A 14,604-nucleotide genomic window follows, 5' to 3' on the forward strand; every position below is an offset into this window, starting at 1 on the left:
TTATATTTTTATGTAATATGATTCTTTTTTTAATTTGGATATAAAGTGTTCAATTGAAAATATAATAGTATGACTTCACTTATAAGCACTCAAATGCATTTCGCGTGCTATTTCAAGGAAAATTCGAAATATTCTAGCTCCGAAACGAGCCTGGTAATGAACTCTGAATGTTGGGAATTGACAGATTTAAATGTTAATTAATAAGGAATAAAATATCAAGGAAAATTATATAAAATTGAGGAACGTCTCGTCTGTCTTTGAGCAAACTAGTGGGTCTGACTTGGCATGTTGTTACAAAATGATGATCATATTTGATGTTAATAGTTTACACATAAATATAAATCCGTTCATTGATTTTCATTTCAGTTTTCATTACACCATTTCAGTAATTTAAATTCCCATCTAAACAACAATGAATGTACTTTCATAACTTAAATAAGCAAATTTCAATACCTGTACATCTCGGCAGAGGAGGTTGAAGCGCGCCATTTTCTGTGCATATTCTATCTGCTTTACCTTGCAGATCAAACCCCTCAGGACACGAAAATATTATTGTCTCATTGTAGTTATATTTCTGTTTGTCTGTTATGATGTGAGGGGCATCCGAAGAAACTGGAGGTTGACATGTTATGGCTAAAATAAAGCAACTTGTTTGAATAACTTTGATATGATTAAATGAAGGCCAGATTTACGTCTTTGACAACAAGCCTATGCACATTTAAATGGTAGATAGATAGATAGATAGATAGATAGATAGATAGATAGATAGATAGATAGATAGATAGATAGATAGATAGATAGATAGAAAGTTAGATAGATAGATAGATAGATAGATAGATAGATAGATAGAGAGAGAGAGAGAGAGAGAGATAGATACTTGTCATTTCTACTTATTGTGATTACGTTAGAGAAAGAAACAAGAGGATAGGGACCTTATCGCTCACATGAGCAACAATTGCTATAACTATGATCCAATCAGCATTACAGTATCCAAACAAGAGGCCCGTGGGCCACAGAGCTCGTCTGAGCAACAATAGACATAATACAATCAGCTTCATGGGGTCATATACAAAATATCTTAACAATGTTGTATGATAGATCCTGTAATAAAAATATACCCCTGCATATTAGTTTGTTTATCATTGAGCCCCTTTGTAAAAAATTGTTGTTTCAATCACATCACATATTGAGTGTTGAAGATGATCAGACTTAAACAACTGTTTATATATGTATTATAAACCTACATCAAACGTTGAACCCCTTATGAGGCCCAAGAATTGTCCAGGGGCCAGAGACAAAACAATGTTTTAAAGCAGAATCAACAATACGTCAAAATGCTTCCATATAAGTAAAACCATGTGTAATAATATTTGAGTTATTGTGAATAATTTAAACGTTTCCTCATGTGACCTAACTCTCCCCCTGTAGATTATGATGCTGACAAATTTTAATCTTCACTATCTGAACTGACTAAAGTTAGAAAAGATATATTGTGTATATATTGTAGAAAAAAATTCTTTGGTTTCTAGAGCTGCAAAAAGAGATTTGGGTGAACCATCAAGGGCTAGTGAAGTGTCCTCTGCATAATGTGATATCTTATGTTCATTATCGTTAATAAAATTATGTTAATGTCTTTGTTTTGTTTAATCATTATTGCTAGGATTTCTGCACACATGATAGATAAATATGGAGCAACAGGGTATCCTTGCCTACATCCCCTTTGTACAACAAACTGTTGTGATAAATGGCCGCACTGTAAAATAGCAGCATGGAAGTTTGTATTGAAAATCTTAATCCACTGAATAATATTCTCTCCGAAGCCAAATTATTTAAGGACTTGGTATATGAATGACCACGACATAGAATCAAACGCCTTTTCAAAATCTATAAGTACTAAAAGACCAGGTATGTTTTTGAACTTAGTATATGATAACAGGTCATATACAAATCTAGTATTCTCTCCAATGTACCTTCCCTTGATAAATCCAGACTGTGTATCAGATATTCAATAATCTAAAACTTTCCTGATTCTGAAACTAACACACCCTGAAATAATCTTATACAAAACATTCAAAAGAATGATTGGTCGCCAGTTTTTTTTAAAACTGTCTAGGTTTATCACCTTTAGGCAAGCATGAAATAATTCCAAGCCTCTGTGAGATGGGTAGTTCCTTCTTCAGAAATATACAGTTAATGACTCGTACAACAAAAGTTTTAATATCTGTCCAAATTTTTTTTTAAAATTCAGCAGTGTACCCATCACTTCCAGGAGATTTGTTGTTCTTCATATGTTTTATGACATTCAATACCTCTTTTTCTAAGAAAGCCTCTTCTAAACCATTTGACAACTCCTTTTCTAACTTAGGTGAATTGTAATTAGAAATAATATAATCTAAATCAATCTTTACCAAATTTGTATCCATACTTGCATATAATTTTTCATAGTACTTCTTTACATAATCTAGTATTTCTCCTTGTCCACATAGCATTCCAATATCCTCAGCTTCATTTTTTTTTTATTGTTTTGTTTAAATAATTCCTAGATTCCAAATTGCAAAAATATTTTGAAGGTTTTTCGCATTCCTCCAACCATTGGGCATGAGATCTAACCATATGCCCAAGTAACTTTTCCTTGCGTAGTTTTTCCAAAGCACATTTTTCATCCAAAGTATTAAAGGGGCATGGTCACGATTTTGGACAAAATTTTTTTTTTTCGATTTTAATGTTTACAATGCTTCAGTAAGGCATTTTTAATAGGCAACCAAAATTTGAGTGTCATTTGTAGAGATATAAGCGAGTTACAGTGCTTACAATTCTTCGCTATGTAAACAAAGCGTTTGTTTACATTTTGAATGTTGAAGTGAAAATTCCAGTTTTAGACCTCAAATAAATGTGTTAATCGTTAGGACCTGTTTATTTATGCTTAATATGAATAAGAAAATAGACAAATCAGCTTGAAAAAGAATTATTACTGGTATATTGAAAACAAAAACAGGGCACGAGCCTTGTTTACATGACGAAGAATTGTGAGCCCTGTATCTTGCTTAAAACTCATTGACTGGCACCCAAATTTCATTTTATCATTAGAAATGCATTCATAAAGCATTGTAAATAATAAAAGCAGAAAAATGAAATTTGACCGAAATCGTGACCATGTCCCTTTAATATCAACAGTAGAATTTGATTCAATATACTCTATCTCCTGAAAAAGCTTTTCTTCGGTGTTGTTTCTGACCTTTTTTCTATATGTTGAATAAGAAATAGTTGCCCTCCTTATTTCCATCATTAACACCTAAAAAACTTTCGTCAATATTACTTTTCCATTGAAAATTACAACTCTCTACATTGTCTAGATATTGGCTACTGACTGACTGAATAATTTCTTTAACTTTTACCACATATTCTTTGTCTGACAAGAGAGTATTATTTAACTTCCAAAGCCCACGTCCTTTGGTGAAAGGATTAAATTTTAACTCAAGCAAAAGAATGGAGTGATCAGAACTTTAACCCGGTTTAATAGAGCAGTTTTCAACTAAATTTGACAAACTATTAGCAAACTACTGGGCTTGCATGTTGGTACGACATGACGATAATATCTTATTTTTATGGTTTAATACACACATTATAATACGTTCACTCAACTTTATTTTGCTTTCATTCCAACCATTCGGTAATTTAAAGTCCACATCTAAACAACTTTCATAACTTGAAGAAGCAAACTTCCATACCTGTACATCTAGGGAGAGGAGGTTGAAGCGCGCCATTTTCTGTGCATATTCTCTCTGCTGTACCTAGCAAATCAAACCCCTCATGACACGAAAATATTATTGTCTCATTGTAGTTGTATTTCTGTTTGTCTGTTAAGATGTGAGGGGCTTCCGTAGAAACTGGAGGTTGACATGTTATGGCTAAAATGAAGCAACCATATAATTATGATTATTTTGAAGTAGATTGATAGTTTGTACTGAATAAGGAACTATCAGGGAAAAAACATGAGTTTAAGTATGAGCAATAATTAGGGCAGCAACGCAGGCTGCTGAGCAACGGCGATTAGATATAACGTTGAGCAACGGCGATTAGATAAAACGTTCACATTTTTTTATGTTTAACAAACACCCAAACCATGCGTTTCATCTGTCGTATATACACCATAATTGGAAATAGTCAGAAGAATAGAAATGTCGTAGAGTAACTACATGTATACATGTAAAACCCCAGTCACTTTGACACTTTACATCGTGTAAAGAAGAATAATGACACCCGTACAATTACGACCTTGGGTAATTTTTCGACGTAGAATAATGACTCCCTTGCTGTAGAATAATTGGCTTTTTCTGGAAAAAAAAAGACCCAAGGGTTATTTTTCTTCATGTTAAACATGAAGAGAAATGACCCCCGTAGAGAAGTGAACCCCGCTGTTAACAGGAATAGAAATTAATTAGCCCATATTTAAACTATCTGACTTTGAAATTACTTTGATTTTCCAACTATTCGGCTGATTTTGAAGTTATTAACACTGAATCTGTTGAAATCGCTGTATATAGTTTTATATTCGTAGCAAACACACACTAACACACAAACATTGCCACAAATTGATTATTAACAGTTACGTCTCTTCTCTCGTCGACATATGGCGGGAAATGACGCTGCACTTGTGTAGAAATCTGCTGAACTATTTAATGTATCATACCTGATACTTTTCCATGAATAATTCTTACCAACATTTGATATAGCTCTATTATTTAAAAACGATGCTTGATTTACCAAATTCATGCACAGCTTGCTAAACTTTATTTCATCACGATTTTGCAATTGCATCGGCAACAAATACTTTGCCAGGTCTACATGTGTGTGTCCAGCAATCTGTGCCGGTGTAGCTACTGTTGCAAAGCTATTTCGTAATTTAAAAAAATGAACAAAAGCAAACAAATTCATACATAATGAGGAAATTGTGTGATAATTTACGAACAATAATCACGAAAGAATAATTGTAGCAATGATATAAGAAATAGTCATTTGTGAATGAATTGTCAATCTAAGAATAATATATAATTTTGTTAAAAAACTTAAGAGGCAGATAACGTAGGAATATAAATAGTTATTTACATTTCCGGGGGAAAGTGATTGAAAAAAATAATTTTAATACGTAAGTTTTGTTTTCTTCTACGTAATACATATACATCGATATTCTAACATTTGTTGTAATGTTGTAATTGTGATCATGAATAGAATAGAATAGAATTTTTAGCGCAAATGTGTGAAGAGTACCTGACTGTAGTAAATATTAAATGGATAATAAACACTAATAGAATATAATAAGAGGAGATTATTTCTAAAAGCGTTGATAAGGAGTTCGGGCTCATTTTTATAGGTTTATATCCCCCTTGGCTTTGATCACACGAACTTAGAAACACACGCGTTATTCGGACGAAGTTTCGTAATATTTAAACAAGATTCCGAGGGCTTCTATCATATCTAAATGTGTCAATTTAGCTCTCTAGAACTTTGTCATTTAAAAAAATGTCCTCACAACGATATTGTGGTGAATGATGGGCCGTTATCTCCTTTTTTCTTTAAATTGTACAGCAAACAAATTACAGGGCAGTGCAGGAGACCTATAGGGCTATTATTTCCAGGTCTAAAATCTGGACTGTGCGGGTAACACCAAGTGGTTCTGAAGGGTTTACATTTCCCTAGATGTTGATCACACGATCTTCACTGCTTCCGAAGCTGTCAATGCTCCTTCAAACTATTGATGCATTAATCATCTTGATATTAATTAAAGTATGCCGATGATTAAGTAAGATTTATTTTCTGTTCGAGTACTCTCAGTACTTTGACGATTTTCCTTACTGTCCGTTAGCTTCTACTGGCTTAATGACTGCTGTTAGTGGTTGCTAACTTCGGTATGGTTATAATGCCTAACATTAGAGTAAACTTTTTATAATTTTGGTTTCATCATCAATTCTGGGTGATGCACTTGCATACCCAGTAGTTTGTAGTAGGGGACAATTTTCAATGCAAGTATAATTCATGAACACTATCGAATCTTCTCTTTCATCGCCAATAAAAGAACTTTCTTTTATAGTGTCTTGTATCTTAAAATAATTTAAATATGCTGTCACTCGTAATAATGAGATACTCGTTCAGATGAAAATCATACCCCAATACAATACGTCAGTATCTTGTTATAACGGAAGGAATTTTATTTTCTAAGATATATTCCTTCTCTAACTTTAAGTTTATTTGAATATGAATTAATATTTATGGTCTTTTCTGTAAACTGCAGTAAAAATTACAAATATTGTTGTATTTCACCCAAAAAAATGTGCTAGAAAACATTAATCTATAAGGGGTCGTTCTTCAACAGGGGTCAATTTTCTCTATGTAGAGTGTGCTCATTTTTATGAAAAAGACACTTATTCTTCAGGCAAACGGGTCGTTTTTCTACGTAGAATAATGACCGGGGTCTTTATTCTACGTCGATAAATGACCCCCGGTTATTATTCTATGGAAGTCATTATTCTACTTTACACCGGACTTCATTCAAGGCTGTACATTTCAGTTGAAACAATGTCAATTTCAAACAAAATTAGAGCAATCTGGAGAAAATAAAAATTCTGATTTGACACTCTGTGAAAAATTAATTAGCCTATCTTTGCGAATTAGAAGAAAGTATGTCAATTTTTGACACCCTGTTTTGATGAGACAATTGGATAGTAACATCCCACTAAAAAGCTCAAGCTCTTGTTAAAATGGCCTTACATCCAGACATATGATATGCGAGTATATACCCTTGTTATTTTTTTGCCATTCACAATATCCGTTTAATATTTTTTGTAAAGGTTATCATCTGTTTATTTTTTTTTATATTCCTGGTCTATCAAAACGTGGTTTGGGCTTCAGGCAAACTTAACCTTACTTTCTAAAAATTTTTTTAAAGTTTTTGGAATGACATACTTTTAAGCAATGGTATGCAAACACAAGTCTTAATAAATATTTATTTAATATTTATTTTACTCAATTGCCTGTAAAGTATATTATATTTTCCTGAATGAATGTTGCGTATGTTTGATTTCATTTTACATTTTATCTTATTTCCCATTTTAGTTACATAACGACATTTCTTTTCATTGTTACCCTGAACAATGATGCAGATCTTATATGAATACAATTCAATAGCTCTGAATGATTTTGAGAGACTATAGGGTAAAATATTACCAATGTAACATACTGGAAAGAAGTGTACCTTTGGCAGAAACCAAATGATGGGTAACAGTAACAGAAGAATAAAATTGATATACTTACGATTTTCACAATATACACCCATCCATCCGTCCTGGCAAACAGGACACCCATTTTTACACGAATACTCGGCCTGGCAATTTTTAGGACAAAAACTTCTACACTGATCAGTTCCTTCTGCTGATGTTGGGATGCAAGCTGAAATTAATTTATATATTGGTATATAAAACGCTTTGTTAGACATTTTTAAATCAAACTAAAAATCAAAGTACGGAACATATTGAGGAGAGTTTTATTTTCTTTCGTGGTGAATCATTTCTGGTTTTAGAAATATATATTCACCAACTATGCAAATGATGTTATACATGGCTTATGATTAAACGCATCAAAAGTAATATATAACAACTTCCAATAAGGAATCGGTTCATAGAATATATAGAAATTTTGTGTGAAGTTCAAAGGAATTCTATCATTTTAGACCTATGTATCAAAGACATCTTTTTCTCTGCTTTTGCGAAAAGTTTATTACGAAATTGTTTTCAAGAGATTGCAATAAAACTGATTTTTTAGACACGAATTCTATCAAATCAATGAATTGAAGTTACATGTAATTCCAATTAACGTTCATTTGAATTTATAAGAGAAAAAGTCAGACATGTATACTAAGTAAATGAAGGGGGTGGGGGGGGGGGTTATTTATTATTAAAGAAAGGAGTTAGGGGTATCGATGCAATAGAAGAATAAAATCAGAAGGGATTCAATATATTGGGGCTACAACGATTTGTACCCTCTTTGACACATTATCATCTTTCACTCGGAAAAATTCACAGGAACGAAAACAGATTCCTTACGAAGATTTATAATGGGGAATGTTTACATCTTTTCTCCATTCGGAATACACTCGGAGTGCATCGCGCAATTTTTCAACGTTATCATCCAGGCTTGATGCAATACAAAATCTCCGTAGACATCACATTTTTTAGCATTGTATTAAAACCTGATAAGCTAACAGGGGCGTTTTGACTAAGAAATCTTGGAAATGTTTCATACTTTTGAATGAACATCGTTTGAACCCTGAGGTATTTATGAATATCAAGCAATTAAGCCAAATGTAAATCCAGAATATCATGGGACAGAGTATAAAATTAACCCAAAGAAATTCACATCTCATGAGACATGGGCGGATGATTTTATTGTCTTTGCTAGCATCTATTTAATAAGACATCTAGCAGCGAACAAAGGCATTCTGAAATATATGCAAACCATTAGATTAGGGCAGCTAGAAGTAACAATACAAGTTGGATCGATTATGACAAGCAGTTTCGTTTGAAAATGTCGGCTGATTCACCGTATCATGGGCCACGGAAGATGAAGAGCTGTGATTAATACACATGTCAGATCATTCCTTAACGCGACAAACTCAGTCAAATTTCAAATGTTATGTCTACAAATTTAAGGGTTCTTGTCAACAAATACAATGCTGGTCATCCCAATCACCACAATCAAACATTACCAGACAGTACCCCTCTCAACCAAACCAATCATACAAGTAATAGCTTTTCATAAAGCTTGCCTGACTAAACAAATTTATTCAATGGAGGCATGCATATTTTACTTAGGCTATCTTTTAAGAAATAAATTTTAATTTTTTGCTGCTGATCATAAATTCTAGTGCATGTACATGTACATGTATCAGGGTTTGACACTAAGGCACGTCCGACCGACATTGTCTAGTAGACGATAGGTCCGGTTGGGTTAAATGTCTGTGTACTAGCCCGACTGGTCATATGAAAAAAAAGTGTGCACATAATCGCTTGAAATTAAATTATTTTATTAAATGTCCAACCATAGGAAATAGGAAAGGATATTCAAGCACGTATTGTTTTAGAAAGTGTGTGGGGCAGCTTTATCCAAAACATCTTGACAAGCAATTAATAAAAGGGCGAATTCTCAAAATCATGAAAAAATCCTAATTGTAACTTCAATTCAATTAGATTCCTTATTTTCAGTTTCATTTATTACATGCTCCGACAATTTTCATTTATTAAATATATATGAAAAGTTAAGAAATGTGTCTGCTGCAAAAAAAGGGAGAAGCAGCCCCCACTCCCCACCCCCGTTTTTACGTGCCTGCGATGTGTACACACGGTGTGCTGGAGTATTCTTCTGTGGTCCCATTTAAACTCGGCCACTAATCGACGGGCAAAAACTATAAATGAGACATTTTGGCGCGAAGTCCTGCTTTACCATTCACGCAACGGCTGAGATCTCGATCCGATGGTTTGAATGAACTCATCTATTGGCATTGATTCATGGGGAGGGGGGACAAATGAATTTTTTGACATTTGTTTTGTACCAACTACATATATTTTAGTTTGGATCGAATGTTTTGGAAGAAATCTATCGAATTAACACACACACTTGACAAGCGATTGTTTAATGTAGTATTGATCTACATTTAGTAAGACACACGAGTTTTGTGCCCCTTTCAAGATGAATAAAATCGCCCAATCGATCGAAAATCGGGTCACACCCCGCTTCGGCGATTTAGTTCCTCCAGTAAACATTCAAGCTATATGAATATATATTTGTTTTAATCCAAACTGACGATTCTTTGGTAATGATGACAATCCAACACCAATCATTACTTACATTGTACCGTAATAAACAATTTGTAACAACTTGCTGCGATCACCCCCCCCCCTTTCCACCGTTCAACTACATGTATGGCTAATCTTTTTTTTTAATCAGGATTACACACGTGCATGGTGAACAGCCGTTTTACTTGAAAACTCTTGCTCACTGATGTTATTACATCTTATATAACATTCTTATCAATTGTGAATGTAAATGCTGACACATTAAACATGCATCTGTTAATCTTTCTTTGTGAAAAATCTTGATATTACTTGCTCCAATTGTCTGCGCTGTTTCGGAGAAGGCAAATTTTAAACCTTAGATATGCCTGACGTCATGACGTCAGGCAATAACGCTTTCTTTCGTCCCAACTTGCACAATCACACGATCCGCATGGAAGGACCTTTCAACAATCCAAACATAAGTCCTTTGATGATACAATAACAATGATGAGTTCTCTAGGTAAAGGGAAATTGTTATGTAAAATGGACTTGTCAAGCGCTTTTTGTCTACTGCCTATTCATCCTTCAGATTTCTGTCTACTGGATATGTATACACAGAGTAAATTCTATATTGACAAGTGTATCCTGATTGGGTGCTCCATAGCTTGCTCAAAATTTGAAAAGTTCTATTTCTTTCTATGCTGAGCATTAGCCAAAAAACGTAACAATCCAAACATAATTCATTATTTACATGACTTTCATTTTGTCGTTAGTAGCGACACATTTCATTGTGCAGAGTTATTTCAGACACTTATCAGTGTAATCAGTTTGGCAAATCTATTAATCCAGGATACAACTCGGGGTCCCATTACTAATCTAAACTTCCTAGGATAAGGTATTGACACTGTTTCACAGACTTCTTTTTATTCCAGAAGATAAACGCCTTGAGCTTACATCTACTTCTCCTTGAATTTAAGAAGGTTTCTACGAAAGCCGAGAAGGATCATTCGAGATTCGAGATTCAAAATACGAGATTCGAAATACGAGATTCGAGATTCGAAATTCGAGATTCAATATCTAAATTAACCAATCAAATCATGGATCTGAAACCTGTATCATAGCAACATCAAATTGTTCTAAATAAAGATAATTCGTTCATGCTCTTTCCTACAAATAAATGCTATGTTCACTTCTCCCTACCTAACTAAATGATTATTTGTATTTACTTTTACACAGAATATCTAAGTAGACTAGTAATAATGCAGTGATTTTGTTTGCCCTGGTGCATTTCCACCTGATACGTTTGAACCCTGGGGTATTTCACCACCAGTAATAGTTTAAAACCCGGGTTTATTCACCTCTTTTGTGTAAAAATGCGGTTATGGTAGAGAACTTCATAAGCGTAGCTAATTTTTTCTGTAGGGGGTCCTATGCCAATTTTAAAAAATGTTACTATGTAAATTTAATAAGCTCCAATTTTCCCGAGGAGGGGGTCCAGATCCCCTGACGCCCTCCTTTTTAGATCCCCGCATGAAGATTAGTACATGTATCTAAATAATCTAAATATAAATAATCTGTCCTGTTTCACTAATAAATATAAGCATTACTTATCGTTTTTATGTATGATACAGTGATACACTAGTACTATGATTATAAACAAATCATTGAGATATTATCACATCATACGGAATTATTAATAAATACAATTTTTTTTCCCTTTTCCTCAGTAAACAACTTATTATGAGTCTTACTTTTGGAATTGTTTTCAATATAGAAGGATACCTACTCTCTACAATTAAAGGTAGGGATGATAGGGTGCCAATTTGTTCACATTGCCGATTTCTTGTGCAGAGAACAGTAAATCTTTTTAAAAATTTGATTGTGCATGAATATTTCAATTCATGTTTTTGTTATAATTCATTCATTGATATATCAACAAGAAAGAATAAAAGCATATGTTTCACAGCCAAGTTAAGTTTCTCTGTAGTTTCCTAACCCCACCCCCCCCCCCCCCCGCACCAAAATTGACAATAATTACATATATAAGTCATACAAATGTTTACTTTTTTGTAAGTAAAGATCTAAAGATGTCAATACGCACTGCAAACAAAGATGTGTGTATTTAATATACTACTACATTACACTTATATACCCAGATAAAATGTAGTCAGGATGAAGCTACAAGGGGTGAGTGGTGCAAATTTACCAATTTGTCGCCATACACACAGAACACCAAATAAAGAAACTGCGAGTGGTGTGTGGAATGCATAAAAGATGGCGGCAAATTATCTCAAATAATCAGTGCAAAAACCCACAAATAGGCTGTTATTTGTTACATATCCTGCAAAAACATTGATAAAAAATGTTATCGTCCCATAACATAGCCGATTAAGTTAATGTGTACATATGGTCAACGTACATGTAATTCTAATATACAAGAAGGCGGACCTATCAGGCGGGGATCAAGAAAATTAAATTTCAAAAATGATCGGTTGAATTACATTAAATGCTTTGAAAATTGTTTTAAACTATCGCACGGGTCAAAATGCATGATAAAAGCTATGTACAGTGTAATTGGAAACTTTCATTTCATATCAATATGTAGTATTATCTATTATAACAAATGAGAGTATAGCACAACTGCCACAAGCAATACATGTCCTTTACCGGCACCACCCCCCTCCCCATAAAAAAATGAAACAATTGTTGTTTTTTTATGCTAAAATGTGTGTGGTTCAAGATTTTTCTAAAGGACATACCCGATTAGAATTGAAAAAGAGTCGTACATTTAAAACTAATTTTGTCAAAATTTTTAGATTCAGTTGGTTATATTTTGGTCCATTTGGGTAAATAGATGCACCAGCGCAGCTCTAATTTATATATAATCAGGCCATAAATTCAAAATATTTTCAAAAATTAATAGCTTTAAATCCAGTGGATGAAAAAAAGGAAAGCAAGTCGAACTCGATGAGTGCTAATACCTGTTTTGAATGAATGGTACAGTAGGATATGCGCAAAAAATTCCCGTCTACGCTTTCTTACCCTATACTTATTGGAATATTAAATCCGATTATAAGAGTCAAATTAAAAATCAAGTACGGACATGTACCTGTTTATCAAAAGTAAAACTACTCATAATTTATCTACAGTGCATCGTTATGGAGCTACACAGAAAGTTTTATATTAATTTGCCGAGCCAAATAAAAAAAACCTGGAAAACGAAGAGAAAACAAAGTGGGGACAGAATAACTGGCAGACTAATTAGGACTATATAGCCCCCCCCCCCCCCTCTTGAAATGTATATACTGAAAACAGATTATTGGAGTACAACATCCGCACACAATTTAAAGAACATTTCATGTTGTTTTGTTATCATTTTATCAAGACATTACAAATACCCCAAACCCCCTCACGGAAAAGGAAATGCTAGGTGATGAGAGAGAGAGAGAGAGGGAGAGAGAGAGAGAGATAGAGAGAGAGAGAGAGAGAGAGAGAGTCGATGTAAAATTAAAGCTTGCTAGTTGGTCTGCCCTAACCTAGCTACCTCCTCTCTTTTCTCCTTTTAGAGGCTTAATTATTGTCTATGTATGCTTGTAACAAATCAAATTAATTTCAAATTCTAAATCAAAATTGAATTTGACACTACAAAACTCTCTGTCTGTCTGTCTGTCCGTCTGTCTGTGTCTGACTATCTCTCTCTCTCTCTCTCTCTCTCTCTCTCTCTCTCTCTCTCTCTCTCTCTCTCTCTCTCTCTCTCTCTCATCGACAATGGCACTGATACCCTACAATACACTATTCCTATCTGGATTGTTGTCGGTGAGGTTGTAAATCATTATATCTTCTATGGTTTAAAACTTTATGATAACCTATATTTTGACATGTCGATTATTTCATTGAATTTCGTTTCATAGCTAAAACCACACTCAGTTTTTATTTTTTAGATTAAACATCTTTCTTCGCGAGCCGATTTTTACACAGTTGGGGCGAATACACTACGGGTTAAAATGGTTCGGGGGGGGGGGGGGGATACATACAGGACAAACAATATCACATATATTTACAAAGCCCACAGTGTTATCACTAATTTAATTGTTTATCCTGTGTGGGGTCAATTTATCAATGTTAATTTAACAATTTTATAACCACAATAAAAGAGCTATTAAGACATTTATTTGTAGGAAAGAGCATGTACGAATGATCTTTATTTAGAACAGTTTGATGTTGCTAGGATACAGGTTTCAGATCCATGATTTGATTGGTTAATTTAGATATTGAATCTCGAATTTCGAATCTCGAATCTCGTATTTCGAATCTCGTATTTTGAATCTCGAATCTCGAATGATCATTCTCGGCTTTCGTAGGTTTCCTTAAACAAAACAAAAAACTGGTGCTGCATAGTTAGATGTTCAATTATCGGCCACAAATCTCCTAATTATTATCAAGTGATTAAAAACTGACCAACTTAGAAGGGTTCAACAATACTAATTACTGTAAATTCAAAAATATCTACATTTTTTGTCCATTTAAATCAATATTTAACATACAGACTTGACTCACCAGGTCCATTTTCTGTCATTTTAACTCAACGTCATTAACATATAATCAATTTACTTCGGTTCTCCACAATTCTATAAACTTCATCGTCTTGAACATCACAACTTTTAAATCTCATCTATTTTGAATAGTCGGGGCAATGCGTATGTTTTTACAAGGTTTCACTGAGGAAGAAATTAAGGTCAAAGGTCGTTGGACATCTAATGCAGTCCAAACATATATTCGA

At 33.7% G+C, this 14,604-nt stretch overlaps 1 long non-coding RNA gene across 1 annotated transcript in view; it reads right to left on the reverse strand.

The window, feature by feature from the left end:
- Positions 1–459: 459 nt before the first annotated feature.
- The window catches only part of LOC136270333 (uncharacterized), a 46,559-nt gene continuing 32,414 nt past the window's right edge, over positions 460–14,604 (reverse strand). The window contains exons 2-4 of the long non-coding RNA XR_010708088.1: positions 7,309–7,443; positions 3,729–3,908; positions 460–633 (exon numbers count right to left, since the gene is read on the reverse strand). This is a non-coding gene — a long non-coding RNA (uncharacterized lncRNA). The remainder of the gene's footprint in view (positions 634–3,728; positions 3,909–7,308; positions 7,444–14,604) is intronic.

This window comes from Magallana gigas, chromosome 7 (assembly GCF_963853765.1).
Source record: "Magallana gigas chromosome 7, xbMagGiga1.1, whole genome shotgun sequence".
Classification (NCBI taxonomy): Eukaryota; Metazoa; Mollusca; class Bivalvia; order Ostreida; family Ostreidae; genus Magallana; species Magallana gigas.